This window comes from Struthio camelus, chromosome 2 (genome assembly GCF_040807025.1).
Source record: "Struthio camelus isolate bStrCam1 chromosome 2, bStrCam1.hap1, whole genome shotgun sequence".
NCBI classification, from domain to species: Eukaryota; Metazoa; Chordata; class Aves; order Struthioniformes; family Struthionidae; genus Struthio; species Struthio camelus.
The window spans coordinates 170325243-170351366 of NC_090943.1; the positions used below are offsets into that span (position 1 = coordinate 170325243).

At 49.9% G+C, this 26124-nt stretch overlaps 1 protein-coding gene across 7 annotated transcripts in view; it reads left to right on the top strand.

The window, feature by feature from the left end:
• Positions 1-2134: 2134 nt before the first annotated feature.
• Positions 2135-26124, top strand: part of ADGRB1 (adhesion G protein-coupled receptor B1) — a 281945-nt gene continuing 257955 nt past the window's right edge. For 2 of the 7 annotated variants that reach the window (XM_068933496.1, XM_068933499.1), the window contains exon 1: positions 2135-2374. The gene's annotated coding sequence lies outside the window, so the exon portion shown is untranslated. The remainder of the gene's footprint in view (positions 2375-26124) is intronic. The other 5 variants (XM_068933502.1, XM_068933503.1, XM_068933500.1 and 2 more) reach the window with 3 other exon arrangements.

Genomic DNA, 26124 nt, shown 5'->3' on the forward strand with positions numbered 1-26124 from the left:
TGTCACAGATGCCTTTGGCCAGCAGTGCTGCGGCGCTGGCTGGGGAGCCGGAGGGAGCTGCTCTCCGCTCTCCTTTATGGCTGAGCTTTGCTGCTGAGTTCCTTCAGATGAGCAATTTCCTCCCTTTTCCCCCGCTCCCAAGAAGTTTTTTTTTGGGGGGTAGGGGGAGGTGAAGTGGGTTTGGAGGGGATGGAGGTGTTTAAGAGGCTGGATGCTGCAAAGGGAAGAGCGTAAAGGGGAAGAAGGCCGAGGCTGGAGGCAGGAGGGGGGCAGAGCTGCCCCTGGAGAGCTCCAGGGGGGACCAGGATGCTCTCCAGCCGGCGCGGGGGAGAGGGACGGAGAGGCGAGGGCAGCGGGATTCACGGCCTCTGCTCTGCAGGACAGGTCTCTGGCCCTGGGCCGAATTGGGCAGCCCTGTCACTTTGGCTTTGCTTATGTTTCCTTGGCAAGGAAAGGGACAGAGCGGCTCGTTTCCTCCTCCTGCAGCGGGAAGGGTTAAAGAAAGGGGCAGGTCCTGAAGTCTAGCAGGATGCTTGTGTCCCCCCCCCCCGCCTCCTTTTCTCCAGCCTCATTTCTCTCCCCATCGTCCCCATCCCACATCCCTCCTCTCTTCAGCAGCCTCTTCTCTAGGACGTGGCCTCTCCACCTTCCTTGGGCTGCACATCTGGAGCCAGTTCACAGAAGGCTGAAAGCCCGGCCAGCACCTTCTCCCCAGAGCACCTGGGGTGCAACGTGTGCTTTTTTACCCCAGCCGTATGTGCCTCCCCCACGCCACATCTGCTCGCACTCCCCCTTTTTAGGCACAGCTGCCCTGGGGTGTTGCACCTCCAGCAAAGCCCTGGCATGAACATACCCCCCCCCCTCGGCCCCCCACCATGTGTGCGTGCATGGAGGAGCTGGGGGGATGCTGCGAGTGAGATGGGGAAAAAAAGGACGAACGGAAAGGGTTAATCACTGTTGCTTTCCCCTGCCTGGGCGAAACAGGCGCCTCGGTGCAAAGCCGCAGCCAAGTCGGGGTGCACGGGGAGCTCCGGCCCCCAGCCCACCTGCCAGCCCTGCCGGGGCCAGCATGGGGCCAAGGGGCAGCACAGGGGGAGCTGCTGCCCGCAGGCTCCCGCCACCCCTTGCCGCATCCTGGTCCCCCCGCCTGGCAGCGGTGGGGGGGGGGGGCGACGATGAAGCCTTGGCCGTCCCCCTCCTTCCCTCCCTGACACCCATGTCCCTGCGCATCCCGCTGCGGGGACTGGCACCTCTCCCGGGCTGAACCCCAGCAGGTTTTGGGGAGGGGGGGGGCAGATCCCCCGCTACTTCCCCTTCCCTTGCTCCCTCTTCACCTCCTGGCTCTCCGTTTAGGGCTAAGCTGTCCCGGGGAGGCTGCGCTGCCTGGCCGCCAACGCGCTCCGGCTCTCGCTGGCTCCTCTGCTCCATCCATCCATCCATCCATCCATCCATCCCTCCTCTCCTCCTATAGGCTAGCGGAGCATGCCCGGTGCAATAGTGTAGCAGTTAGGGTCCTTGCCTATAGCTGCCTGTTTTACAAAGCCCCGATCCCTGCGTGTGCGTGTGTATGTGTGTGCATTTTATCCCTCCCTCCTATCCCTCCCTCTCTCTCTCTCTCTCTCTCTCTCACTCTAATGTGTGATCTGGAAAGCTTATAAAAGCCTGATGTAATCCTTAATGCAGCCCCTGGCTACAAAGACTGGATCTAGTTTCACAGAGAGAGATTCAGAAGCAGAATTAAAAAAAAAAAAAAAAAAAAGTGGGGGGAGAAGAGAGAGAAGGAAAGAAAAGCAGACGAGTGGATTTTAAACAAACATATCTTTCCGGAGAAGATCATTCTCTCTCTTTGCTACCGGGAAAGCTACTCTGAACCCTGCTCTATATCTATTTTTTTTTAAAGAAGAAGACTTGATTGTCTGATTGGATCTAATGATTTATTGGCTTTCAACTGCATTTTTGCTCTCTCCTAAGGATTCCTCCGAAAAAGGCTTAATTATTTTCAGCTTTTCTCTTCCACCTGCCTGTCTGCAGAGACACCAAAGGTTCTCCTTTCCTCTTCCTCCCCACCTCCATTTCTTTTAGGATGTTTTTCCCCTGATCTGTTTTATATATATATATATATATACACATATATATATATACACATATACGTATATATAAGTGTCTGTGTGTGTGTGTGTGTGTATACATATATATATATATACGTAAGAGAGTGGAAGGAGCGGAGGGAGAGGGAGAGAGACAGCTCTGCCATCCTTTTGGACTTCACGCGCTGCCCAATGTTGGTCTGGTTACCCCTGGATATGTTGCTGGTTTCCATTTGGGATTTGACAAAGGGAAGACGGAGGATATAAGCCCTGGGGAGGTCTGCAAGGTAAGGGGTGCCTGGCTTTCCTTCTTTCTTCCTGGAAGGGAAGGGGACAGGGGTGGGGTGGCGTGGCGGGGGGCACCCGACTTCTCCGGGCTGCGCTTTGCAGGGGTCTCTCCATCCCCCGGCGAGAGGCAGGAGTGGGAGCAGCTGGGGGGGGGGGGGGCCTCCGGCTCCTCTGCCCCTGGAAGCAACCCTCGGAGGAGGGTTTCACCTCCCTCACTTTGCTCTGAAATCCGGACCGATAGGGCAGCATCGCTCCCTGCCATGGGAAGTTTCAACTTTCGGGCATGCGGGTCCTGTGGGCAAACATGAGGCAGCGGTGGAAAAATATTGATGTCTGCAGGCTGCGGCGGGGGGGGGGGGGGGGGGGGAAGGAAGGGAAGAGGGGGAAATGCATTCATGCCCTGGGTAAATAAGCTGGGAGACTGGCTTATTTCTGAGGGAGAAGACAGCCAGGCAAGGTAAAGGGGAGAAAGGGACCGAGCAGCGCTGCAAAGGCAGCCGAGGCTGAAGCGCCAAGCGCTGCGAAGCCGGGGCGCCTTCACCACCAGCCCCGGCCGGGGCCCGGGACCCCTCCGTCTGCGATGTTGGCAAACAAAGTCTCGGAGGGGGAAAAGCAGCCGCTTGCTCGGGATGCTGCCCTCATCCCGACTCCTCCTCGCCTTCCTCCCTTCTCCTCTCCCTCGGGGAGTTTTGCCGGGGACGACACCTTGCCGTTTGCCTGGCGTCTTCGCAGCGCTGGAGGCAATTGCTGGGGAGCGACGAGCTCCTGATGCTCCCCCCCCCCCCCCCCGCGCCGTTTAGCAGCACTTTTGTTGTAGCAAACACAAAAACACATAATAATAATAATAAAAAAGAGCTTTTAGCCTCTGAAGAGGTCTGAAGAGCAGCCCCAACAGATGCACATTGCTCCCGGAGCGGGGCTGCTCGGGGCTGTTAGCACCCAGGCACGGCTCAGCTTTGCCGGAGGGGTTTTGGAGGGAGGGGGGGTGGGGGGGGGTGGGAAGGACTCTCCATTAGGGATGCGTAATTACAAAGCATCTTGCTCTGAATCACCCTTGTGTGGGAACGAGCCGCAAAAATTTGTCTCTCCCTCTTCCCCCCCCCCCCCCGCCGCCCCCTTCCCTTTCACGGCCTGACATTCACTGGTGGAGGGTGGCTGCTGATGTAGCTCCAGACTTTTCGCAGAGAGGTGTTTCAGCCAGAGCTCTGCCGAGGCTGGAAGGAAAAGAGAGGGAAGGGGTGTGTGTATGTATATGGGTTGGGGGGGGGGGGAAGCGGGTAGGGATTTCCAGGGGACTTTTCAGCCCGAGTCTGCTACAGCCCCGGCTGCAGAGGAGGGCATCGGATCCCCAGGGGCTGAAGGCATGGGCTGGCACATCAACTCTGCGAGGTACCTGCGGCTGGGGAGAGCGGAGGGGCTCCGAGCCCGGCTGGGGTCTCCGACCCTGCTCTGGCCGCCGAAACGAGCCCGGTGCCTCAGTTGCACGGAGGGAGGGGAGGTGGTGAAAGGGGAGAACATCAAGGCAAGGTCAAAAAGGTGGGGAGACATCCCCCCACCACCACACACACATACATCCCCGACAACCCCGTCCCTTTGCAGCTGGGGCTCCGCTCGGCTCCATCGACGGGTCTGGCGAGCGCCAGGGCCAGCTGACAGATGATGGCTGAGGGAGGAGGAGGAGGAGGAGGAAGAGAAGGAGAAGGGGTGGGGGGGCGAGGAAGAGCGAAGCTACTTTGACAGATATCAAAAAAAAAAAAAAAAAAAAACCACCCTGCCTGCGCAGCGGAGCGAAAATCGCAGCGCCTGGGAAGCCAGCGCTGCCGGGCAGGGGGCCCGGGGGGCGGCCTGGGTGCGGGGTGCACCTCCCCGGCTCCTTTCCCCCTTTACCTGTTGAATTTCCTAGAGATTTGTGCTTTCACCTGGCCGTGCAAAGCCTACGCAAAGCCGGCAGGGATGAGCCCCGGGCACTCCGCGGAGTTGGCTGGCGACCTCCGCGCCGCGTAGCACGGAGGACCGTGTATTAACGATGATGACTCTGCTTTGGCTGGTGCTGAAATATCTGTATTATCTATTATCAGCTGGGAGCCGAGGCTGGAGGCATCGCAGAGCTGGGATCTCCTCCAAAGCCCCGGCTGCTAAAGGAAACAAACAACTCCCCGTGCATATTAAGTGGGTCCCTAATTAATTAATGACTCATTAACCTGGGTCCCGCAGTCCTCGCTGTGCCCAAGACCTCGCTGAGGAAGAGGAGGGAGGTCTCAGCGCAGGGCGGGCGAGGTTGTCACCCGCGGGGGCTGCTGAAGAATTGCGCCAGGTCTCAGCCCAGTGGCACTGCCAGGGGCTGGGGTGGCAGCAGCGGGGGGCAGCAGGGGCCTGGGAGGGCAGGACATCCCTTGCTGGTGGGTCTCAGCCACAGGAGAGGGGCACGGGCAGCCCGGGGGGCAACGAGGCCAGCTCGGGTACCACATCGCGTTATAGCGGGGTCAGCACGGTCCCTTCCTAACTTCTCTGGCCACGGAGGAGCAAGGCGAGGAGGCAGGGGTGGAAGAGGGCTCCTGGCTTGTCCCACGGGGTCCCACCGGCGTGATGCTTGGGACCATGGTGCAGAGCCCCAGATGCAAAAAGGAGGCTCTCAGCCCCCCCCCCCCCGCCCCTTCCAGGCTCTGAGCCCCAAAAACGGCACTGGGAAAGGCATCGGGGCTGGTAAAGGGCTGACTGCAAAGCACTCGGGGAAGGGCGTTTGTCATCTGCAAAGGGGTCCTGAGATGGGGAAACTGAGGCAAGAGAGGTGTGCCGGACCCCAAACCCGAATGGGGAAGATGTATGTGGTGTATGTGTATGGGGGGGGGGGGGGAGGAACCTCCTGAATCCCAACCACATCCCCAAAGAGCAGCCAAAAACAATAGCCGAGCATCCACCCATCCCGCTGCACCCCGTCTGCCGCCCCGGGGAGAGCCCGCTGTGCCCTCAGCCCCTGCAGGGCCACGGGGTGTGTGTGTATATGTGTGTGTGTGTGTGTGTGTCACACAGCCCTGGCCTCCCCCGCCGCCATCCCAGCCTTTGCAAGCACCCCAAACTTAGATCCCCCCCCCCACTTCCCACCACCACCACCACGGTGGCATGGGGGGCTGTCCCCGCAGCAACCCTGCACGGGGGAGGCTGGAAATGGCCTGGGGGACATCATCATGTCCTGCTGCATGGATGTCACCCCCAACCCCCCCCCAGCACCTCGGTTTTTTTTCTCTCCCGGGGGGGGCGGCCGGGGCTTGCGGCGAGCGGCGGGGAGGTGGCGCTCGCCGCCCGGCTATAGCGGGGCTGCTCGCATCGGAGTCCCCCCCCCCCCCCCCAAACCCTCCCCGAAACGGCCCCAAACAACCCGCACCCCAAACACGGCATCTCCGGGGGTGGGGAGGGAGGAGGGGAGAAGTAGTTCATCCTCCGCCACCACCCCGCACACTAAACACCCCCGGGGATTTATTCCCATCACCTTCCCACGGGCTTTTTGCCTGGGCACCTGCAACCGCGTCTCGGCTCCCCCCCCTCCCTCCCCCCCCCGCAGTGGGGAAGCAGCCCCCTGCCCATGGGAATTTGCCCCCTGGCTGCACAGGAGCCTTTGGTCCCTGCGGGTGGCGAATGCGATGCCCTTAGCGCTCCTTGGAGTCAGCCCTGGGTTTTCCGCATCCAGCTGGGATCTGGCTCTTTCGCTGCTTCCCCGGGGGAGAGACGCTGGAGGGGGCTTCCCATGGCTCCGGTGTGGCTGCAGATGGCTTTTTTCTCTCCCCCTCCCCCCCCCTTTTTTTTTTTTGGAGGGGGCAGATGGGGTGGGAGGGAGAGGAGGAAACGGTGCAATTCACCTTCTCCCTGAGCGGGAGCGGAGCGCACAGGAAAACCCTTGTCATCAATACCTGTTGCAGGGTATCTGCTCAGCTCATTAATTAGCTTCGGGAAACCTGCGCCGGCAAACAAACGAAAAGCCTTTCCCTGGGCCTGGTCCTGGGCTGTGGGCACATCGATTGCTACTGTGCCAGCAGAGGTGCAAAGGGAGCGGCGTGTTTTCTGCAAGATGGATGACAGGATGTCTCTGTAACTCACTCACCTCCTCCCCTTGGAGAAAATTCACAGCCCCGTGCACAAGCCTTCAAAGGGAAAGAAAACTGGCACCTGGCCTGGAGGTTTGCAGAAGACCGCCTCTCTTGGTGTCGCAGCGTGATATGGACGCGGCTCAACTTGTCCGCAGGCAGAGCGCAGGGGCCCCCGGCGCATCCCAGAGCTCCCTGTGCGCGGCACGTTCCCACGTCCTCCTTGCAGCTCCTTCCCCAAATCCTCCGAGTTCCCCCCTCCCCTGGTGTTTGTGGGGGATGCTGGGCCTAGAAAAGGGCTTGGGGAGGGGGGGGATGCTTTTACTTGGGTGAAACTGGAGGAAGGTGTAGGCTCGCGGGTGGCTCTCTGATGGGGCTTGCTTGCCCAGCCACGTCCTGGGGTGGGATGGGGGTTTGGAGAGCTGAAGCGTGGGAAGGCAGGAGTTGGATGGAGCACAGCTCCCTCAGCCAAGCTGGGGATGGGGATGCCATTCCTCACATTTCAGCTGCTTTACATGACACCTCTGCAAGGGAAAATGCTATTCTCATGTCCCATCTGCAGGGTTCCTTTGACCTGAGGTGCATCTACATAGTCTTCTTTTTTTTTTTTTTTTTAAGATTGACATAGGGGTCCTTGCAGTCCTAAATTCTCAGCCCTTTAAGTCCCGAATTTCCATGTCAGGCAGCTGTGGCAATCCCTGCTTCTCCAGGCTAGGGACACTGCAACGTCCTGCCAGTGCCCTTGTTGTCCCAGTCTTCAGCATCGTTCCAGCACAGGATGTCCCAGCTGCCTTCTTAACTCTCCTGCTGCCCAAAAGACGAGTCTGCTTGCAACACGCCATCCCGAAGCCGGCTCCTGATGACATGTTGTGCCAATGTAAGAAACCACCAACTGGAGGCCAAACTTCTCCCTTGCTCAGAGATCAGACAGGCCAGCCCATGTAAAAAGCATACTCGTACACATATTCTGTGTGATGGTTGTTTTTTTAAGACGGTTTGCAATGTACTGAGACTTCAAAGCACAACCGCACATGTTAAAAAAAAAAAAAAAGAAAGAAAGAAAGAAAGAAAGAAAAGAAAATGAGCGGCAAATGAGGTCCCTTCAGAAAGTTCATTCTTCCCTGCATCTTGGGTTTAGAAATTCCTCGCAGTGCCTCTTAGCAAAGGGTTTGTATTAGTGTGATTATGCTGAGATAATCTGTCATGTTGCTCCAGGAAGCTCTTCAGAAGAAAAAAAAGGATAATATTTTAAATCAGAGGTCTGCTAGACTGGTGACGCTGTCTCACGAAGACACACATCACTGCCCCCTTTATGAAAATTTAAATTGGTTACCTCTGTCAGAGAAAATGAGAGATGATTTGCTGATTTTTCTTTGTTGGAGTGAATCCCTGCCCACCCCCCCACCAGTGTTATCAAAATTAAGCCAGGGATGGTTTCCTAGTTCCCTTCTTCTATTCTGTCTGCATTTTTTCTGAAATATCCCTTCATAAAGCATTGATCAAGGTGTGACCAGATGATGAGGAATGAGCTGTTGAAACTGCAGGCTTTGCCATGTACAATATCATGCCTTATTCCTGTGACAAGGGGGCTTGGGGGAAGAAAAAAGTATCTGGAGGAAGAAGGAGCAGAGACTTTGTAAAGAAATCTGGACTTTCCACCAGGATGGCACGTTGTGGGATGAAACCAAGCTCTGCATTAAAGCAGATGGTTGAAATCTAATGTCACCCACTCTATGCTTAACCTGAACTTCATGTAACTGCAGGTTATATAAAGTATTCAAAATCCTCCTCAGTAGACAGTGAACACTGCAGTGAGCACCTTGGTTTTTAGGAAAGTTGTTTAATCCAGGTAGAGTTGCTACTCACTAACTTGATGTGGCCTGAGACGTGAGTGGAGGAACTCTGTGTATATTTGGGACATCACTCTGTACATGTGATATGCAAGCATCAGTAGACATCATTGACAAGCTCTTCTTCTGAATTTCTAACTGTACTCAGAGGTGAGCCTTGTGATACCTAATTCCACCATTTCAGTGCTCCCACCTGCGCACTGACCTTGCGTCCTGTCTGTTGTCAGGCTGGCCTTAACAGGTGGAGATATTTCCTCCATTTTTGAGCTCAGCTAGCTTATAACAAAATCCTTGCTATGTGCAAAACAACTTTGTTTTGCTCTTTCTGTCATATATTAGAGGTATCCCATTCCCGACAGGCCAACCTATTCCATATTTAATTGAGAGTTAGCATCTTTGCAAGTGCTTTCAGCATAATAGTCATCATGGTTTCCATGCTAGAGAGGATCTGAAGCTGAGACGACTGGGTCTCTGACTCATCTGTGCTACCGCCTTCTTGTGGACCTCTCAGCTGGTCATTTAAGTCTGCAGCTCCACAAGCACCTGGGAGTTTGGGGTACCCAACACAAAACACCATGGCCTGGTTTTAAAAGATGCTTTGGTGCAAGCCCCGCTAAAGGCCAAGGGCATTGTAGGACTGAACTCACCCACAGCCATACTCTGTGTCTCAGGCTAGAGGTTCAAATCACAGTTAATTTAGGCACTGGTCTCTCTGTACTTCCGTGGTTGCATCTGTAAAATGGGGATGCCTGGCTTCCTCCTTCGCTGGCGTTGTGCTCAGGCTCTGATGGGGCTCCGTGCCAGGCATTCGAATGGACTTGGTCAAACAACACTTCCTTCCTTCGGGATTCTGAGATAAAAGGCATCAGCCAAATACGAGGCATGAATTATTCTTGTTGCAGTTTGACTGTGAATGCGTGTCTCCTCTTAAAATTTCCTCCTGAATCAGGTTTTCTTGCCCTTTCTCAGTCTTTATTTTCTCGATAGCTTTCTAAGACGGAGGGTCTGGATCAATGTGTGACAGTTTCTTGTCCCCTCCCCGGGTTCTCTCTGTCTCATGCAGACATTTTTTTCAGCAGACGGTATATGAGATGTTTTCATTTTGCAAAAAGCTCTGTTATATAGTCCAGTCCACTTTGATACATAAGTAGAATGAGCCTCGGACGGGAGTCTGGTTTATACTATATGTTGTTTAGCAGCAATTTAACAATGACTGTCTTCTTCTCGAAACAAATATCTGCTGGTTCCTGCAAATGAAAGTCAATACACCTTCAGAAGGAAATTTGTCCCGATGGGGTCTTTTGTATTGAAAGCCATGTTGGTAGATTTATTCATTGTGCAGGTTCGTTCCCTTAACAAGTCAGTTATTCATTGGCCATCACTTGAGGGTGTGTGGGATTTATGGTCATAGTCCTGTAATCAGATATTTTGTTATAGAGGGCTTTGCCACCATGCAAGGTTTGAATAAATCAGTATGCAACAAAAATCGATCCTCTCCCAATCTATTTCTGGACTCAGCTACTGGTTTAAGAATATTCCGCCCCTTCTTGAACCAAGCTACTAATTTCTTTGCATGTTCCAACTCTTGGCAGTTCTGCCAGAGCTTTACATTAGTGTACATGCACACACACATGCACACACACATGTAATTATGCAAGAAACCTGGGCATATAATTTTGCCTTGATCACAGTTCAGATGCAAACCGTTGCCATTACCCAGATGAAAAAAAAAAAGTTTTTCCTATCGTTTAGCTTAAGCATTTGGAAGTTAGAAATGACTGCTTGAAAAGACTTTAATCAAATGCCAGTGAGGAAGGGGAAATCTGATTTTGAGAAGCTGCACTGATATCTTAAGTATTAAAGAGCCTGGCCTGCTAATCTTTACTTCTTAGATGTTGTTCTACAAGCAAATCATCTCTATTGAGCTGAAACAAGGGTTAATTGCTGACAAAAACTCACGTGCCTACAAAGGAAGGGGCAAGGATGATTACATAGCTTTTTGGAGCTTAGTATAATCTCACCATGTGCAGGTGATGGTAACAGCCTTTGATTCTTGCATACGCCCCAAAAGTATCTCTGTAAGGATGCAGAATTACAGCAGAACTTATGATTTTTATGGCAGAATTCAGGAATGGGAGGAGAGAGAAATATCAGTGACCCAGCAGCCTCTACAGCTGTTGTATACTAGATGGACAGTGATGGTATATGTGTAACGGTAGCAAATTCCCCTCCTCCCCTTGAGTAAGTCTAGACTATCTCAGCACCTACACTTGTGAACGAGTTTGGCAGTGGTGCGGTTATTCAGTGGTCTGACGCCCTACCTAACCTGCATGTGATCTCTGGGGCAGAGCAGCTTTCTCAGAAAACTTTGATGGCATGAGGGATGGATTTCGATTTAGGGACAGAGTGTTTGCCTGTGATGTGTCATAGAGATCGATGGAGATGAAGCATCGGCAGAGAAGTATGAGAGGATGCATGTATCTCTCATGCCCTTTTTTTTTTTTTTTTTTTTTGATGATTGGCTTTAATAGTCCTTAGTTCTTCCTCCTTACGATTCTGCATGTGTTTATATCTGTACTGCCATCCTGTTTAACTGGCACAGTCCCTAGCTTGTATGAGCAGGGGCATTTGGTGATGATCTGCTCTCATTATTGCAGCTAGCATGAAGGAGTGGTAAGCTCCTGTGACAAGAGCCGTATGATGTCCATAGAGCACATGGGTACTTGTGGGAGAGGAGGCCAGTGGGTCTTTGAGCTGCTCACATCTCAGCAGGGGCAGCAGATGTGCCATGGAGGTGCCCTTTCAATCATCCATCTGAGCATTTGCAGGTCCCCAGATGAGCTAATCTCAGTCCAGAACATGCCCTTCTACCAGGACCCTAGGAAGCTGGGGGGCTGGACTAGACCATCTCCAGAGGTCCCTTGCAACCTCTGTTATTCTGTGCAGAAGGGACATGAGTGCTGGTGGCTTTGATGTCCTCACCAGATTCCGCTGCCCTCAGGAGCTTCCCACCTCCAGCAGACTCTGGTCTGGTGAACAGAAGGTGTGCTGGCTGTTTAAAGGTGTGCTGGGAAAAGCACTGGAGCCTGTCTTGCAGGACAGACTCCAGAGCCGCCCATGGTGGGATGGTCTGTCAGCATCCTTTGGGTTCAGTGCCTCAAAGGGGAGGAAGTCTGATGTATTATGGCTCAAATGTGGCTTTTAAGGGGGTTAAGATATTTTGAGTGACAGCAAAGTCTCTCATTATTACTTTGTGAGACAGCCTCGCTACCCCTCAGAAAACAGAGACTGTTTGCCCTTTGTTGGGGCACAGCCCTTAGCTGATATCCTGTTTATTTTGTCCTCCTTTCCTACACAAGGAGCCCAGCCCCTCCATCTCTCTGGAGTCTTGTGCTGATTATTGGCTGGGCAACGACCAGTGGCAATGCTACAGCATCTTTGACCAGAAATGTGAATGCACCTTGCCTTAAAACGTGATACTTACTTAACTTGTTTTACCTCCCTCACTGAAGCAAGTAATTGCCTTGTTGCGAATAGCTTCCTCTTGTGCCCTGGGAAAAGCTGAGCATTCAGGTTTACTTTGAAGCTGAAGGGAGCGTTTTGGGACTGTGGAAAGAGGGAATCCTCCACCACAAGCTGTGGTCGTTCTTTCCTGGCTCTGTAGGGTTGATGGGTGGTAGATCGTGCCCTTGCGTGGTCTGGCTTCTGATTTCTAATTAGAAGTAAAGGATTTTCCAAAAGCAGCTCTAAAACCATCCTAGCGTGCCTGTGAGGTTAGCATCTGAGTGTTGACGGCATCAGGTACGATGTGGTACCTTGTGCTGGGGATGAGACTGGTGGCTGGTAAGGCTGGCTGTAACTCCTACGAGTTCATAGCACATGCAAAGACATTCAAGGGTTACAGCTCTCCTTAAAAACCCATCATATCCTTGGGCTGAGGGGCTTAAATATAAACTGAGGGATAATTAGAATCACCACAGGGTGCTGCGTTAGTTACTTCTCGTGGGCAGAGCTCTTTCTCGAATGCAAAGAGTAAGAGGAAGGGACCCTTTGGTTTCTGGGCACTTTCTGATAAGGCAAGGTGAGTTTTAGCTGTGATGGGGAGTAGATGAGGAGCATCACGAAGACATGAAATTCTCTGTTCTGTGCCTGTCAAGGACAGGAGGAGGCAGTTGCCTCCCGTAATGAAAGCCTAGGTCTGAACATCGGGCTACTGCACTGGTCCCAGCTCTTGCCTAGGGGACTTCAGATGAAGTCATTTTGAGTCCTTGCATGTCACCTGTGAGCTGGGGTATTTGGATGGATCTCTTGGGGGTCTAGGAAGGCCTCCGTTTCTACCCCCCACAGCCAGGCCTTTGGCAACTATTGTGATTATTTCTATTGCATGGATACCAGTGTGTCTGCGGGATGGTAGCACTGAGGAATCTGTGGTGTCCTTAAGGCATCCCTACTCTTCTCTGCCTGGGGAGGGTCCTTGCTGTGCTCCCCCATTGTTCAGGGCCCTGTCATGTTCCCTCATTCTTCTGGGCTCTGCACTTCCCCCAGGAAGAATACGTCCTTGTCCCCAAGTGCATAAGACCAAGCAAAGCATAACAGAAGAAGCAGAGGTTCAGGGAACTGAAACAGCTTTCTCTTTCCTATTCTAAATAGGTCTTGAGTGTACCTACAGAGGACATCACTACAGTAGTTTTCATTTCGTAGAGGGGAAAAATGTGGGACTAAGCACTGTTTTTTCTCAGCTCCTTTCTCCTGCCCATATCATCTGTCAAGAGAGTGGTTGGACCTGAATAGGACATGACTCTTCCAAGCCCTGGTGTTGGCTCACCATGCTCTGCTTGTTTGAAGGTGACGGTGCTGGGAAGTGACAGGAAAGCTGATGATAAATGCAGCTACCAGGCACAATTAAACAAGTCGGGTGCTGCACACTAGACGTGGTTGCCTTTCACACAGTCATTTCAGACAGTCTTCCTGTAACTTCCTCTGTTCATACATCCAGTTTATGAAAAGCAAGGTGCACAGCGTGCCGCAGTGATGTGGTTATTAAAACCCCAGACTCCCACCTCAAATTACAACCCAAACACTGTGTTTGTTTCCCACTTAATGCTGGCCCTCTGAGGTTTTCTTTTAGCAGTAAGCCCTTTTGAAGTTCCTCTTGATTACAGAGCAGACAGCATAATCTCCTTTTGGAAGTTATTTGTAGTTGAGGTGGGGGGGGGAAGGAAATCAATCACCTTAGTGTAAATGCCAAAAGTGGGGTGGAGAATTAATGATGCTGTTCAGCCATATTTTCCACTCAGGGCCCCGTATAGCATCCTGCCACTCTAATGTCCTTTTCTGAAAGCGTCAGTCTGATTGCTACGATTCCTTAGACAGTCAGAGAAGGAGTAATTGGGGGAGGGGGGGGGAGTTCAGCTGTTTAAATTGGCTTCTAGTTTGGAAGGTGACTTAGGTGGTGTAATTGTCCTGTCCAACAGCCAGCCCTCATCAGACGTTGGCAGCTGGGGCTCTGTCTAGACCCTATTTTCTCTGTTCATGTGGCAGCTAGCCTGGCTGTTTCCTGAGTCATTGACAGGGCGTATCATTTGAAATCATTGTGCCTTATTTTTTCCCCTAAATTGCTAGCCAATACTGCCTGCTTTCTCTGAGCTCCTCTTGATGAGCTCTTTCAGCCTCACTCCTCTCAGTTACTACGGGTTGTACAGCACGCAGCGTGAGCATGGCCAATGTAGGGCTCTTGAGCATGGAGACAGTTGGGTAGTCCATGGCCTGAAGTAGGTAGAAAGTAGGTGGAAAGTGAGCCATTGATAGGGACTAGGCCAATGTCAGGTTGTCTTAGGATTTTGCTCCATTTACAGTTCAGCCACATCCCTCAGTGAAGCTCCTGTCACCATCTTTTGGCTATGAGACTTTTTCTGTCCTTTCCTAGGGATCCTCAGTCCCAGGTAAGTTTGGATTAGTGATTCAGGAGGTAAGGAAGTTGGTCCTCCTTTGTACAATGAGGTTCAACTCTTAGCTGGTGCCTCCTGGCAGAAATAGTGAGGGCGGAAGAGCTCTAGGCTGATACAAAGCTGGTATGTAAGTAGCTGAATTTTTCCTCTCTGTGGGAATCCAGCTGCAATTTCAAAGCTTAGACTATTATTTTTTCCTTGGGAAAAAGGGTTCTTGCTGGTGACTCTCCTCTTCCAGATGTTCTTGATTTGACCCATTGCAGGTCCTGGATGGCTGCAGCATTTGGGCTTCACCAAAGATTAACCATAAACAACTTTGAAATGATAATAGCACAAAGACTGACGTTTTTGCACTGGTATGACAGGTAGTCAGATCTGAGTAATGGAGAACATCAGCCCAGAACAGCCCAGTGCACGAGCTGCTGATTGATGGTAGCATTCAGAAGTCCTGCCCTATTTTCCTTGATTTCACGGAACCTCTAACTCCAGCTAGCAGAAACTCCAAAAACGATTGATGTTTTGCCAAACAAGTAAATGTTCTTTTCCTTGAAGAAGAAAAAGTCTGACACTGAAGGGATACTGAGGAAGCCTGGCCAAATATGATGCTACTATTAGCACCAGGACACCTGGAGGAGGCTCTGATTGAGACTGAGGAGTGCTGTGCTCCGTACATTCAGCTTTTTCAAGATATCTTCTTATTCCAGGAGTAGGAGGCAGGTTTCATCTGGGCAGCCTGAGAAATTGTCATCCTTCTGCTTAATCTTTATGAGTACTTTGCTGTGCCAGGATCCCTATAGCACGTGTGGGGATCTGAATCCCTGTAGACTACTGCAATCAATGAAATATCACATCAAATGCTGACAAACAGCACATGCCAGGGTCTATTCTTTGGCTAAGTGGCATGGTGCAACTTGTTGTCAAGGGAATAAGTTCCCTACTTTCCTACCTGCAGGGTAGCCTTTTTCCTATGGTCTATTAGTAATAGTCCCTAGCCTGCGCTATCCCCTTGATAGTGCCTGGCATTTTATTTTTCTTTGCTAACAGTTAGTGTCGTTGACTGTGAGACAGTTCTTGAGCTGAGGACCTGGCCCTGTGTGAGTCAACAGTGTAGGTGTAGATAATAATACTACTGTCAAGCAGAATAATAATAAATAATGGGTGACCAGGCATCAAAGAGAGAAAAAAATGGGCAGGGAGCCATTGAGATCAGTGTCCACACCGAGAGGGACAGGGACACTGCATGTACGCTGAGAGGGACATGGTGCTTACAAACCACATCTTAGGACACTGTTTGTCAAATAGCCTAAGGTGTGCTAGGTCTCCAGCGTACATGTTGGCTCCGCTGGGCTGCACCCCAGAATTTGCACCCCTTGCCATTTGATGGAAGGTCATGGTTTTTAGGGCAGCATCAATTCAGTGCACCCATAAAGGAGACAGAAGAGAGAGACGGACCTGTTAGTACCTTTTTGTCCAAGCTTAGTGACTTTCAGTAGTTGGGAAGAATCTTGGGTCCTCCTTTGTACCATTTCTCACTAGCGATGAAAAATCACGCCACTGAGTTTCCTGAGCATCTGTTTCATCTGTGGCATGGGGGAAGTGATTTTCTTCACTGTTGTACTGATTGGAAGTCGATCAGCCTTCAATCCTGTTGATTATGTTTTTTGGAGCATTGAGTCTCCTGCAGGCTCTGAAAGTCTGTATGCATGAGCATCAACCTGTAACCCAGTAGAGTATGCGAAACCATATTTTCTTGTGAGACAAAGCCTGATAATTTCTGGCCATTTAAGAGCATTCAGGAGCATCCCAAACTGTGTCCTCTGGGCTGGATTCCAATGTCAAGTCTTTTATATTTCAGACTTTCCTACATGATTATTTCAGCAGGGGGATGGAGCCACTACATGAACAATCAAGGACCCTCCACCCTCCTTTTCTGTGCTACTGTGGCATTTTGCTGAACCCCAGGGTACTTTTTAATCCTCTCCTTGTCTTGTGCTGTAGTTAAGGTCATATCTTTCCCAGGAAAATTAAACAGGGATAGGATACAGAGCTGAGAACTGCCCTGCATTTGTGCAGACCGATTGATTTTTAGAGCACACCCTGATGTGTTTTTAGACCTTGTCAGGCAGCACTCTCCCAGCCAGTGCCTGGCCACAGTTCAGAGGACAGGGACTGTTCCCAGCAAGGACAGGGCCACCCTATTTTGGCAGGGAGAGGAGTGAAGTGCCATGCCATACAATGACTCTGTGTTAATTGTAAGCTAAGTCTCTCAGCACATGGGCTGAGCTGCGAGCAGCTTTCTTGGAGATGCCTATCTGGGGCCTTGTCTTTGTACTATAGCACTGTGCTGCAACAATCAGCCACTTTTACAGCTCCATACATCACTGGATAAAAAACACATTTAATTCTATGGTAAGGTCACTTTTTAGTTAAAAGGGACAGAATGGATTTAATTTATAAGCCTCTCCAACTTTATGGCTTGCATTTAGAGTTATATCTATTATGTAGTGCCAAACACGTATTATAAAAATTGATTCCCCCTTTCTCCTCCCTAGATGTGCTGTGTCAGGAGGATTCTGATTTCCCTCCTGTTTGCTTCGAGCCAACAGATAGACTGAAGTAGATCTAAACGTCAGGGGTGACATCTGTGACTGCAAAATGCAAGTTTATAGGGGATATATTCCTGGACTGGCAGGAATGAATATGATTTCTACCGAAAGTACAGGGTGGGCGGACAGGGCTGTGGTTTGCAGGGGGAAATGCAGGTCAAAGTGACTGCAAGGTACCGTGTCACGGTGAACAGATTAGCATGTGGCAGCTGAGCTGAGGTTACTTTGTGTAGGCTCTTTGATGGAGGAAAGTTCATGGTGATGGGACTTGGACACAGCCCTTAAATTCAATAGCAAACTTGAGGCGAGAGAAAGAAAGTCCAGAGGAGGTCAGGGAGAAGAATTACATTTTATTTCTTCCATGAAAGCTTTGAAAAAGAGCCAAGGAGAATCTTGACTCAACAGCAGTGAGAATGCGGGTTAGAAGAGAGAGGATACCGTTGCCAGGGGAGAGAGGGAACGGGGCAATAGCACGACAAAGTATCCCCAATTTATTACCTAATCATCACTCCCAGCATCTCAGTAGCTGGTGCTGTAGCTGCACCTTGGCCCTATTCAGTTTGATTTAAAGGGTTTCTCTTCAAATTCGCCCTGTGATGACTTCATGAAGGCTATAACTTGTGGCAGAAGAAGACGACCCTGTTAGAGGGACCCTGTTAGAGGGCCCTGCCTTGATTTAGAGGCTCCTGAACGATGCTAATTGGAGCACGTCACAGAAGGCAGCCTCAAAACAGGGCCCTGAAATGAATGGGGAACCAGGCTCCCCCCTGCAGAGAGAGGAGCTAAACTCTACGGAAGTTATTTTTCCTCCCAAAAGGCTTCTTAGTGGAAGTCTCACCCCAGTCCTCACTCCCTTCAACCTCCAGTCTTACATCTGGGTTGAGCTGCACAATAGCGCTGGAGACCAGGGACAACAAGCCAATGCATAGTTACGGGTAATGTTGTTTTCTCTCTCTCTCCTGCCACCAAAAAGAAGTGTCGCTGGATTCCCCTCCTAGCAGGCTGCAGAGGACCATTTTCCCAGGGGTAGCAATATGCCAGCGTCCTTGAACTGCCAGTGGATCTCACATTTCTCCCCATGCTGCTGCTCTTTGCCCTCTCTGTCACATGGTCCATCTGCCAGGACGGCGGTGATGAGTAGATCTGCTTCCTTCTCTTACAGCTGTGTTGCTTGAGCAACTGTTTTCTGTGTCTGTGATTAAGTTGTGCTCATAAAATTCATAGCAAGCACTCTAGACAAGCTGTTAGTTGCCCTTTAAAGCTGAGGAGGGGAGAAGTGAACCGCATTTGCCTATATACACTCCTAGCCATGCTTGACTGGCTGACTGCAGTAAAACTAGAGCTATAAATAAAACGCATGTGCCTGTGTCCACTCCGGTAATCTCCTGAGAAGCTGTGTCATTTGCTCGAGGACTTCAGCGGAATGTCCATATTTTCAGCTTCCCTTTGTATTAATTACTTTACTTAATTAATTAATTAATTTTTTTTAGTGCAACGTGAACAAGGTAGTACAGGGTACCCAGCCTAAAATAGCGACGTGAACAAGGTGATAAGGGACACTTGGACTGAAATAGCAGGTAGTGCTGAGGAACAAGCACGGTGCCAGGGGTGAGGCGCTGGAAGAGAAGGGACTGCACCGCACGTTCCTGGAACAGGGTCAGATCGTGTCAGCAGCGGCTGTTCCTCCTGCAGGCGGGAGGCACTGTCCTCTGAAAGCTGCCTCCCGGCTCAGTTTAGCTACGAAATGCACGCTCTTGCTTAGGTGTTGCAGAGACTTGAACGGAGAGAGCTATAGCCTGTGCTGTTCATTGTAGCTCACATAGTCATGAAGCGTTGCCAGAAGCAAAAGTCTGAGGAGTGTGAAACTGGATCCCTTCAAATCTTGAGTGACTCAGAAATCAAAAATTTTTTTTAAGCTTTTTTTTTTTTTTAATCTGAAATTTCAGCTGTGGTCAGCCTTTGCAGTTTGTTTCAACGATGACAGCTGGGATGTTAATTTAATTATTACTTGTATTTATTTCTTGATGAAAGCTGAGTCTTCTATAACTGTCTGACTGCAGGAATTCTGATTTAACAAAAGAATACCAGATCCTATGAGAGCTGCCATGGCCGTGGCAGGATCAGAGGCCGGAGGCATGCCCAGAAGGACCAGGAGATTACCAAACAGTAATAAGGACAGAATACAGTCTCCATGGGGAGTGAAGTATTCGCTTCTGCATCTTTTCTTTTGGTCTCCAAGGAGCTCTGCCTCTCTGACAGCAGCATCTTAGACACTGAAAGGAGCAGTTCACAGGGAATGAAGGTCTCTCTGGCACCGTAGCTACATTTATCAGCATCCTGGCCGGAAAGGGCATGTCCTTTAGGTTCATTGTGCATATGGAGATCAAGAGTCTTATTTTTAGAAGTCTAAATTTGAATTTGCCTAAAATTAGAGAACTGAAACGCGCCAGCAGGACCTTCGGACTTGAAGGTGAAGTTTAAACACGGGGTAGAAGTTGGGAGTCACACCTATGTGGAGAGAGCACACGTAATCCTGTCCCTGCTCTGCAAAGATTTATGTGGTACCCATGCCAAAGAGGGTAACGCCTGCAGGAGGTGCGTGGAGGTGTGATTAGGGGAGAAGGGACATCATGGGATCATATTAGATGGGAGAGGATTTAGGGTCATTGTATTTAGGTTGACTCTTCCAAGTGAGATTTGCTTGTGTGCAGACATCCCTGCCTGTGTGAAAAGGACAGGAGATGGCTCATCAGGTTCCTTTAATGTCTGCTGGCTCCATTCACCTTGACAAAGAGGCCTCAGGGAGCGAGAGGAAAGTAAGGCTGGAGGGCGGTGAGTGCATGGACAAGAGGTATCCACCCATAGGTACTGTGATGTTGAACCCCCCAGAGGTTAGCTGAGGTTTAAGGCTCAAAGAAGGAGGAGGAGGACTCCAAGATAGCTCTGTAAGGACAGAGTGGGGCCTTGGAACCACTGGTTTATATGTGACCTGTCTTGTTAACATCATGCTCCCTTCTAATGGGGCAATGACCCTCTCCAGCATTTTCCCTGGACCTCTAAAATGCCTGTATCCTCATGACTAAGACATCAGAGAGGGAAGACCTTGAGGTAAGAGCAAGTAAGAAGGTGGAAGGAGTCTCTCCTGCCTGCAGAAAGTAACTGTCAGGTTTACAGGATGTCATACAGGTCCTTGAGCTGCTGGGGACTGCAATGTAAGGTTAGAGAAGGAAACACCGTCACCTTCTTTCTGATGACTCACCAAACACTGAGAGAGAGAACAGCAAGGAGGCAGCTCGTGGGGTCCAGAGAGACATTGAGCAAAGGCTCCCTGTTGCGCTCAGCTCTACAGCCGGAGGCTACAGGGATATGAAACTGTTTCTATCTCTCTGCGTTAGGTGTAAGAACACACAACTGGGAGGCCACTTCCCCAAGACAGATGCCCTTCTATTGAACTGCATCTTAAATGTAGTAGAGCATTTGCCTTGTTAGTCATATGGGATTGAGTGTCCAGGACAGTAAATCTTCTGATGGTTGGAAACCTCAACCCAGTTATATTTTTGGCCATATCAAGCCCATTTATTCTTATGGCAACATTGTCCTGTAGTTTACAGAGTCTTTCTTCCCCTGATGCTTCCTCCTTTTGCCAGGTCAAATACACTAGTCTCTCTAATAAGATAAATCCTGTGCCCTCATGATCATCTTAATGGTCTTACTCTGCAGTCCTGTCCCGTTGTGATTTCCTGAACCTGAGCAACAACAATTGGATATAGTATTTTAGATATGGGAAAAATCAGTGTCTTCTCTAAATTTGGAAGTCTTGAAATACCTTCCCCAATGCATCTTAGGTTGACTCATTGTCTTTTTCACAGCCATTTTGTCTGTACAATCTGTACATTTGGGATTTGCCTTGCCCTTGGAATAATGTGCGAGAGAAAATGGAGCAATTGTATTCTGTGTCTTTGTCTTGACTCTTTCTGTTCAGGTCTTTCTGGAGGCTGCTCAGTAAGCAAGGTTGGGAGGTCATGGGCAGTGGCTGTGTACCTTACATCTGAACTGGACCATCCTTGGGAATGGTAATCTCCTGTCCTAGGGAGTTTCTGCTAGCCCCTGGCAATTGAACTCAGGTTGTCTAAAGCCTGTTCTGCCCTTCATGTCTTGCAAAGACTCTGGGCCATCTTATCTGCTTGATGTTGGCTGTACTTTGGCATTGCAAGGGCAGATGGTGTGCATGGAGGTGTCCATAACAGGGCACACCATTTGTGAATGTGCTGCTGAGCACATTTTAAAGCTCAGCGTATATTAGTGATTCCCCGACCATGGCAATATTGCTTAGGTCATCCCAGACCTGGTCACAAAAGCCGCCTTGTAGGTAGGAGGTGGAGAAAGGTAGCAGGTCTTGTTCCTGCCTGTCTTTTGAGCCAACCCAGATACCGCCAATGTTTGAGTTAATCTCTCAGTTAATACTTGAGTTCAGCTTCCCTCTCTGATTCTTAGACTAATTTCTGCACCTCTAACATGGCTGTTTTAAGGCTTAATTAGATGGCATTGGAAGAAATATTTAGCAATTATTAATAGTACCGGCAGGTAGAAACATTTTATGCAGAATCCAGCCCAGCTGGACCTCAAAAAACAGTGATACATGTGACGACTCCCTTGCTAAGTATAGTTATAATTTGAGATTGCACTGCCCTAGCTTTTCCACTGATAGCCTTCCCCTGAGTGAATCAAGAGCTTTCTCTGTTCTAGCTCCTTCTCTGCCTCTTCCCATGGTGGGCCAATAAGATCCCCGTCTCTGCTCTCCCTTCTTTTCAGCCAAGCTGCAGGGAGGTACAAGGATTTCCCAAAGCAGCAGCCCACAGCAATGCTCCTTGCTGCGGAAGGTCTGGCTGCTGGGCCTTTTAGCAGATGCTGGTGTGCACAGACGCTCCTGCTGAGCGTCTTTCTTTCTCCCTTCAACATGGTGAGCCTAAATACCTAGACTGGCGTTTTCAAATCTACTTTCAAAGCAGGGCACATCTATGTCTCTCTGAGTATACAGCATGCCCGTTCTAATAATGCCTTCAATCAGCAGAAGAGGAGAAGAAGCAGTGAAGATAAGGAGTGAGATTTGCCTCCACACAACCAGTGAACAAAAGGCCTGGTCCTGACCTATCCTTACCCTTACAGAAAATTTGCAAGAATCCAGTAGAGATCCTGCTGACAGAGGGATGATATTCGTGGAAAAAAAGGCATTTGCCTGAACAGTTAATCTCACATTTGGTTGGGCAGATCCGTGCTGAGCCTGCTACAGCACCCAGCTTCATAACTCTTTTGGGAGCCTTTTGTTGCACCCTCTGGCCTGTGCCTTCATCCTCTGCTTTTCTGCCCCTTAGCGGTGACTTTATTCTTTTGCAGCTTTTAGCTTAGCAATATCCTGACTGGTTAAATATGCAAGCATTACTCTTATGTTACACCTGGGGAAACTGAGGCAGAGGTAAAAAGTGACTTGGGCAAGGCAATGTTAATCAGAGTTAAAGTTGAGAACCAAACTCGAAGGCACTGGTCTGCCTCCTGAGGATCCTCCTTTGCTAAGCTCTCTCCCAGAGGCTAGTCGTGACGGGGGTGGGAGGCTGAGACCTTTTGGACAGCAGCATTCATGAAGGAGGTTGTAAGTCTTGCCAAAACACTGCTACAAATGCGAGGCACTTCTGTGAAAATGAGGCTCAGCAGCTGAAGAGCTTGAAAGAACTCCTGTTGCATTTCTCTGCAAACCCTGAGATATTACTGCACCCCACAGGCTCCCTTGGCTCCGGATTAGATACAAGAGGAGAGAGGTGATAGGTGAAGTGAGTTGAGCTTTGTCTGCTTGCTACTGTCTAGGCTACGGAACAAGGCTAAATGGACTGCTTCTACGGGATGCTCCTCTCCTGGGCTCCAAGGAGAAGCTGTGCCGTTGACCGCATCCTGCTCCTCTGAGCAAACCACAGGCAACGGGGCCACGTCTGATCTTGCTCTTGGGGAGGGGAAAGCACCGTCTGCCACTCTGCCTGGAGGCGTCCTGGAGACGGTGAGGAGAGGATGCCTTGGGGATTGGGATGGTTGTCAACATCAGGCTGCTGTGGACATCTCCATCCTCTTGCAGCTAGTTTCTTCCGACGCTGACGGAGTATGGATTCAAATGCCTCCCCGTGGGCAGAGTCGGCCTCTACCAGGCAGACGTTATTGTAAGGAGACTGGTTGTTTTTCCTGCTCCTCAGCTTACATTCCCCCCCTCCCTTCTTTGCCAGGCCAGGGATGAATGGGAAGAGAGAGGCTGTGAGTGGACTCTGTTCTCCAACACCAGTCACTGCTGAATTTCAAATAACTCCCCAAACAAAATCCAAACAAGTAGGCCCTTGTGTTCTTCTATCTCCTCTCTCTTTGGCCTTAGTCACCAGGCTTGGCAGCGCTGCTGCTCTTCTGTGGCTCGTCACATGCTAGTCAGGGAGGATGGGCTGCTCTTTCGCTCCTCTTTTCCCTCGGGGTCTGAAACAACAGAGCCCTTTGCCTTGTTTGCTTTGCTGGGGTGGGAGGCTGCAGGGCTGGAAGGGGAAGGATGGTGCAGTTCCCCTGGCAGCATTTCTGGGCAGCACCGGGATGAAAGTTGGCATCACCAGAAGAGGAGCTGTCACTGCCTGTCCTTGTCCCCTGCCTGGTCACATCTGGCCTCCTCCTCGTGGTGGCAATAGGATGGGGCTGGCTGTGCACAGCTGGAGGGAGAGGAGAAGGTAGTGTTCATACCCGGGGGACAGCAGCTCCGTCACGTCCCTGGGGGACCAGCCAGCTGTCTCCTGGGTGTCCCGGCCATGCAAAGCAGCCGATGCGATGGGTGCAGCCCTTGTCCTAAACTCAGCTAGCAGTTAAAGGGAACAGCTGGGAGCTGCAGTTTGGCTGGGGTGTCTGTCTCAAGACCTAAGGGGTGGCCGCTGTTTTGCTGCTGCTGGGGTGTGTGCACAGTCAATTGGGGAGGAGAGATTCAGAAGGAGAGCACAGCTCCTCTGATCACCTCTGCGATGCTGCTCTCCACAACGGTCTGGGCCAGGGCTGTCCTGTAGAAAAGACCAGGCCAGTTCATGTGATCCGAGCAGAAGGGGCCTTGAGACCTCCCCAACTCCCTACACTGATGAGTCAAGCCACGTTTTGAACTCTTTCGACATGCAGGGAGAAGGGTCTCTCCTGGCAGTGTGGTGGGGTCAAAGCTGTTGCAGATTCGTGCTGCAGCTCCTTATGACTTGGTAATTTTCAGCAAGCCAAGTCTGACAGATAGTGCAGTCTATTTTCTGTAAAGGGAGGATTAGCACGATTTCTTTATCTTGTGCCTTAGATCCGAAAGCTGTTGCATGCCAAATTCACTCGAGGTGCGCTGTGAGCATTTGGCAGCGTATTGTGGCGTTGTTCACGCTGCTGCGCTCAGGCACAGGTCACAGATCAGCCCAGATTTAACTGAGCGAGAGGGGCTGCTCATACTGGCGGTAGGCTTGGCATGCACCAACTGTCAACGGCAGCACATGACCCCTTGCTTTTGAGGCGGGTTATTAACTCCTGGCCCAAATCAGCCAAAAGAGACCAGAAGCTTAGAAAAAGCCTGCCTCACTGGTCCAAGTAAAAGCCAGCCAGCTTGCATGTGTGATCTATTGACAAGACGGGGAGAATCTTTAACAGCCTTCCTGGTTGTCTAAGCAGAAGAAGAGCCAGTGATAGCTGATGCCTTTGCAAACGCATGGGATGGATTAGGGCAGAAGACGCTGTCTGTACCTTGTGGATAGATACAAGCCTTCCTTCTGCAAGGCTTGTCACCACTGCTTTTTTACAGGAAAAAACCATCATCCAAGATATTGTCATTGTAGCGAGAATCATCATTACCGAATGGCTCACGGGGGTGTCAGAAAATACCCTAGTAAAATATAATTGTGGGGTGTGTGCTAACTCAGAGTTTCTGGGCTAAGCACAGGAATCCTTGCGTGAAACTCAGTGATCTTGTTCTGTCTGAGGACAAATTATATGAAAATAAATGTCCCTTCTGGTATTAAGAAAAAAAAAATCTGTTAAAGAAAATCACAGAATCACAGAATCGTGATGTGGGATGATTAATGAAGAATGATCTATCTTCTAACATATTCCTACATATGATCTTTATATCTGTATATATAGATAGATAGATATGAAATAGGGAGCAGGGAAGGCCAGGAGTGGTAGGGAAGGAGTCTGTTACTGCTAAGCAACCACTTCAGACCCAAGGCTGCAAATTGTTACTCAGCCTGTGACAGCTTGCTGAACTCCTGAGCTCTTCTGCTGAAACTGGGAGGCAAGAGGCATTTGGAAATGGAGGTGAAAAGCTGGTTTAATTTTAAAATCCAGCTTGTTCTACAAACAAAGTTCAGATCTTTTCAAAGTAGGCACTCTCTAAACTAATTGGAAAAAAATATGATTTTTGAATAGTTAATATTATTAATCAAAAACAGTTAATGTAGTGCCTTTTTTCTTCCTTTAAATCCATTGGGAAAAAATTTTAAATTTCTGTGAACCCATTTATCTCAAGTCCAATTTTTAGCCAATGATTGAAGCCAAACTCTCTTTGACTGCTAGATATTAATGATCCTTTCAGTTGGATTCTATATTAAATTATATTTGATAAAATGTAGAACATAAATCACTTTGTCATTTCAACCACAGAGTGATTTAAGTGAATCTATATATAATGCTAACATATACCAGCAGTTTCCCAAACTTCCTTTAAAATATGTTGGTTTTATACCAACGTTTCCAGATGCAGATGTTAGCATTTCTGAAGTCTTACTTCAGCCTTGACTCCATGTGTTTGTATGTCTTTCTCTACACATATGTTATGCATATATATTATAGGCATATATTTCCTTATGTTCCCTTTGTGAATAGCTGATCAGAACAGAAACATAATAAGTGGGTGAACAGCAGATAACAAGTGAGATACCTTTCATGCTATCCCAGGTACAATGGACCTGGAGAAGCGCTCTATGAAAAACTGAATCTTTTACTACTGGCTTTGAAGATCCTACTCCTCCATCATGAGCTCCTGAGCTACGGAGAGCTTGAGATCCCTCAGCTTCTACCCAAGTCTTTGTCACTAGAGGGAGGCAAAAGGATGCACTGTGAAATGACATAGTTGATCTACAGCTCTTTCAAGGTTGAACGTTTTTCCAAATGCTCCACTAATCATCAAAGTATTCATGAGCAATAAACAATTTAAGCTACCGGTAGCAAAGAAGGAA